Consider the following 5645-nt stretch of genomic DNA (forward strand, 5'->3'; position numbering starts at 1 on the left):
CTCTTAAAGCATCTCATGATCGCAAGCGAACAAGTTTTTGGTGCCGTTGCTGGGGATTCAGCAACAAGAGCTAACAAGAAATTCCGTTTGTATTTGTTGTAGGGACACTTCAATTAAGGGAAGTATTACAAGCTACGCCTAGGCTTGTGAACGTGTATGAACAGGGAGAACACTCCTGAGTTCAGATACGACCCTGAGATTGAACTGACCTTCTGGCGTAGGAAGCGATCCAACTGTCGTCGAAGGTTGAGGCAACAGTTACTCAGACAATAAGAAAGGGAAAGAGCAATTGCGGAAGAACAACAAAATCAACAACTAGCTCAGCAACTGGCTCATGCTGCATAGAACCCAATCCTAATGGCAAACAATAGCACGCATCCTATGAGAGAATACGCGTCCCCTATGCTATATGATTTCTCTCCAGGAATCATATATCCGATGCTTGATGGAACCAGGTTTGAAATAAAATCTATTATGCTTCAAATGCTCCAGACTGCTGGGCAATTTGGGGGTAGCCGTGGCGAAGATCCTCATACCTATATGAAGCATTTCCTGGAAACGTGCAATTCCTTTGTAATCCCTGGAATCACACCAGAGGCAATTAGGTTCTCCTTGTTTCCCTATTCTTTGCGAGACGACGCAAAGCAATGGGTGAGTTTATGGGAAAAGTTGGTGGAAAAGTTTATGCAGAAATACTTCCTACCTACCACCACCACAAGGAGGCATCAGGAAATCATGAACTTTGAACAGGAAGACACTGAGACCTTGATCGCTGCATGGGAGCGTTTCAAGGGTTTGGTCAAGAACTGCCCGAACCACATACTACCTTTGACTATTCAGATGGAGATGTTTTATGGTAGACTAAACAGGGCGTCACAGATGGCAGCAGCAGCCAAAGGACTGATTGACAAATCCTATATTGAAGCTAAAGAAATATTAGACCACATTGCCAAACATAACATGGAGTGGGTAGATAACACATACGATGGAAGAAATGACAGGAGAAAAAGATCTCAAAACATTAACTCTGTTGATGCCAACGCGATAGCCACGCTCTCCGCTCAAGTGGCTACCATGACCAGCCTTCTACAGAACATAACGCACCAAACCAACAGAAGGTGAATCAAGTGGAGGCGTTTGGGCAACCCATGGTAACCTGTGTGGGATGCGGAGATTTTCACTCATATACTGAGTGTCCTCAAAACCCTCAGTCAATATGTTTCATCAAGAATAACCCATTTTCTAATACTTATAACCCTGGATGTAGAAACCATCCAAACTTTTCTTGGACAGGAGGAAATCAGCAAGAGCACTACCTAGGCGCGAGCCATCAGTAAAGGAATGGACTGCTGCCTGTCTTTCAACAAACGCATCAACAACATCAACAACCTTTCAATAGAGGTGGCCATGCATTGAGTTCTGGAACTCTGCTAGTAAACCTATTGAAGGAATACATAGCCCAGAACGACGCAATGCTGAAGAGCCTGGCGTCATCAATCAGAAACCTAGAAATTCAGGTGGGGCAGATTGCAAGCGAGTTGAAAAGCAGGCAGCCAGGCATTCTACCTAGCAATACAGAGACACCTAGGGATAATAACGAGAAAGAGCAATGTCACACAATGATGTTGTGGAGTGGAAGAGCCCTTGCAGAAAGAAAGATCAATCCAAGAAACAATAAACCTTCGAAAGAACGCATTACATGTTCGACGGATTAGGAAGAGAGAACGCTAGAAAATACAAGCCATTCGGAAACCAGCACGTCTAACGTGGGAAAGCTGGAGGTGCCTCTGAACGCACCATTCCCCAGGCGTCTGATGAAGAAGAATGATGAACATCAGTTCAAGCACTTTCTCCGACCTTGTCTTCACCACTTTTCAAGGGATTCAATCACGCGAGAGGGTGATAGTGTTGGACGTCATTCAAATTACTGTACTACATGTCAAGGATGGGAATGTCAAATGGGAGCTATAGCTGCACTCTCTTTTGCTATGTGTCTGATTGTCTTCGACTGAGCATATGATACATAACTATAGTGTTGTGGACTAGAGAGGAGCATGGAAAATTTATAATGCTTATATGTTAAACAACTCGAGAAGGTTCGGATATACTAGAAGAACCGGTCTATGAGATGCCTTATAAATTCGCACTTCCAACCTGACCAAGGAAAACAGTTCGCCAAGTAGTTTGATGGGGGTTTCCCATGTACTGGAGGGAGAGGAACAATTATTTATATTGATTTAACGGACACCATGAATCTGCTATCTCGAATGTATGATTTGTCATTACCGGAGAGGGTTACATGGTGGTAAGAAAACTGCACATCGGCGGATGACAGCTATCTGTGGAGAGACGCGAATATTAGAGGTCGCATACACGATGACCCTACCACGGAGAGCTCTTCAAGTAGAAATATAGTCGAGACTGTCCCGGGGGGAGCAATATGAAAATTATCAGAAGGTTCTTTCATGTTTCCTGACGAACCTTCTTAACGTTTTATCATAATTTGTGATGTTTTTAACAACACTTTAACGTTATAAATTATGCAATCTCGTTTGTTAATGAAACTTATTTGTAACTAATCCTTTATGACTCTTTCTAGGTACTTTGAAGCGAATTCTCCGAGGCTGGTCCCATTTTGTCGACAAGTTGGCTATTTAAAACGTTACTTGTATTATATTGTCATGTCTATTTGGAGTGAACACCGATATATTTTTAAAATATAACTTTTAGTAAGAACTTACCATCCATTTATTTAGCCATTATATTTCTATTGCTATGATAATGAGCTTCACCGAGTGTCGTTTTGAGTTCCATAGCATGCATGTATTAATCGTGCCCCTGTAGATTAGAAGGGACAACATGGTTAAGTAAAAGATCCACTTTCACAGGAAAATGGGAGCGGAGACACGTTTGGGGTTATTTTAGCTTTATGAAATGGCTCCGAAACAAGGTCAAAATCATTGTTAGATCCATTACAATTCTTAGATTTATAATGGAGACTTGATAAGCAAAGACCAAGCGGCGTTGCAAGAAGAGAATTCTTACTATATCAGGCATTCTTTCACCTCCAACACTGAAAGGTATGACTCGAAAGGAAATGCATTGGAGATCAAAACTCAACCTGAGATAAATCCAACAGTATGTGAGGTACACAAGATATTGAACTATGCTCGCAACCCTTTGATTCTATCTTCTTTTCATGCTACATAGTGGTTCTCCTTATTTAGTCCAATGACGAATCACATTTCAGAAAAAAGTTAGAACGAACGTTTTATTGCGGTTTCTTGACAGATATCGGGACACACGGATTTCGTTAATATGTGCTCTAGCTTCGCGTTCAAATTTGACAGAAGTTTAGATTTCAACAGACACTTATGAACCCTATGGAAAAAGAGTTTCGTTTTGTATGTCTAAACTTTGATACCAGCTCAGAGTTACAACGTACACTTATTTCATCCACGGCCCACTACACATAAGGTCTGAGTAAATAGGTCCGCAGCTGTGCGAGAACTTCTTATGGATTTCTATTCATGTTGCTGGATAGATAGCATTTAAGGCTTCGACCATTTGTACATATGAAATCAGATTCGAATATAAATAATCTATATAAAGACTTTAATTCTTTTATCGCGCGTCGCACATTACTCCTGGGGTTTAGATTAGTTATCTTGATGAGCTAAATAAAACCACTCTTTTTCGACCTGAGACATCATTTGGAGGTAAGATAAATAAGCACATTTAATGCCAATTTGGGATCATCATAAAATTGAAAGCCGCACAATAAAATAATGTAGCATGATACTATATAGAAACTCTACTCTGGTAGTAAACTTGTACTATGTCATTTTGTAAACATCTATATCGTCTTGGCAAGTCGAACTCTAATCACTATGGGTCTCTCAAACATGGGCCCATAAGAAGCATATATGATCTAGAGGCTGAAAATAACGATGAACTGTTGAAGCACTATTCACCGGCATCATGAGAAATTAAATTCAAGTTATAAGAAGAGATTAGAAAAAGTACGAAAGATCAAACAGCACACACGAGAGGGTTTCTAAATCATACCTATACTGGCGCATATATGTTGCTTCAGATTTCAACAATTTGGACGAAATTTGGTCTTAAAAAAGATACTTATGAAGCCCTGCACAACGAATGAGTTTCTTAGGTAACCTGGATGTTCGTGGTAAAGACCAGAACATTGCATTTTGAACTTTTCATGAAAAATGGTTCGCAGAACAATGAGATACTCGGTCATTTTTAAAATAGTGTTCATAAGCCATACTCTTATTTCTGATTTCCGCGTCTTGCGCTACAGTGACTCGAAGTTAATGCCTGTGCTTTCCCACCTTCAACGTAATCGGTTGATCAAACCAGTCTCTACGGTGTAAAAATGTGCAAGCCAGTTTATCACGATATGCTCATCCACTGACCTATACTTGCGGAATCAATGGCATAGCCCAGCTAGCAACTGTCTATACCAAGCCTTCATTCTATTTCATTAAGCCGCAGTTGAAAGCTGCTGTGTGATTCACTTTGAAGTAGCAATGTTTAAGCTGTGTTTGATGTATGTAATGGCACGATGTGAGTAAATATCAGTTACATTAGCCACTATAAAACCAAACTATAAACTTGGGGCGAGTAAAAACTCCTGACTCAATTTTAATCTATAATGCAGAATAGAATACCTCATATCTCTGGCATTCCTTGCGCCATTACTGCTGTGGCGGTTACTCCATAGAGTTGTTGTTATCACACACCGTCTAGCGTCGTGACAAGTAGCCTGTGCTTCACAATGGTCAAATTTGTGGATGGCTAAAAATAAAGTATACAAAAAGTAGTTACGATCCCAATGGTGTATTGTGTAACCTGTAGATAGAACGACACACCCACGACAAGGCTAATTTGGGCCGAGCCGTGAAAATTAGTTTACCTGCACGACTAAACGAACCTTGTTTGAAGCAACATCAAAGAAGGTGGTTTTTCATAAGACTAGAGGAAGATTCTGGGAAGAAGTCGACTGAATCGATCTCCTATGTTGGAGATATGTAAGTATTTATTGTACGATATGTAAAATGTGCTTCCAATACGCCCATAATTATGGGAAAGGAAGGAGTTGTTAGGGATTGCATTCTCATCACAACGCTATTTCAATACACACACAGACAGTCTTTTTCTCACTCTAGAGAAGTAATTTTTCACTCATCTCATGCGTTAGAGCATGATCATACTTTGTCAAATCCCAATGCCTGTATATCTTTATTTATAATAGCTGCGAACTTCTATTGCACACTGAAACCACATATAGAAAAAACCTAACAGTTATATGAGGCACACAGAAAGGTAAATCTGCTGATCGAAAGAGTCTGAAGTGCGAATTCTGGACAAAATTCCTTTTGTATTGCCCTCCAAACAAAAATTTTAGGACTGGTGAAGCTGAAGGGAAGACGGGTGTCATTCGAGCCTTAAGAGGCTTAACGACCGATTATTGAAGGATCAGTGGTTCAAAAACAGGAGATTCTAAACAGGCTGGACAACCGCCGGGAGTTTATTTATCTCGAATATCTTCTCGACATGACAGTTGGATTTAGTGTCCTTAAAAAGTCTTCCCAAGAAAAGGGAGAACGAACATGATAGTAAAC

General features: G+C 40.4%; 1 non-coding gene across 1 annotated transcript; it reads right to left on the bottom strand.

Moving 5' to 3' along the window:
• Window positions 1-721: 721 nt before the first annotated feature.
• On the bottom strand, window positions 722-824 carry LOC120089543. The gene has a single exon (XR_005485220.1). It is a non-coding gene; the product is annotated as a small nucleolar RNA R71 (small nucleolar RNA).
• Window positions 825-5645: the final 4821 nt, after the last annotated feature.

This window comes from Benincasa hispida, chromosome 10 (assembly GCF_009727055.1).
Source record: "Benincasa hispida cultivar B227 chromosome 10, ASM972705v1, whole genome shotgun sequence".
Classification (NCBI taxonomy): Eukaryota; Viridiplantae; Streptophyta; class Magnoliopsida; order Cucurbitales; family Cucurbitaceae; genus Benincasa; species Benincasa hispida.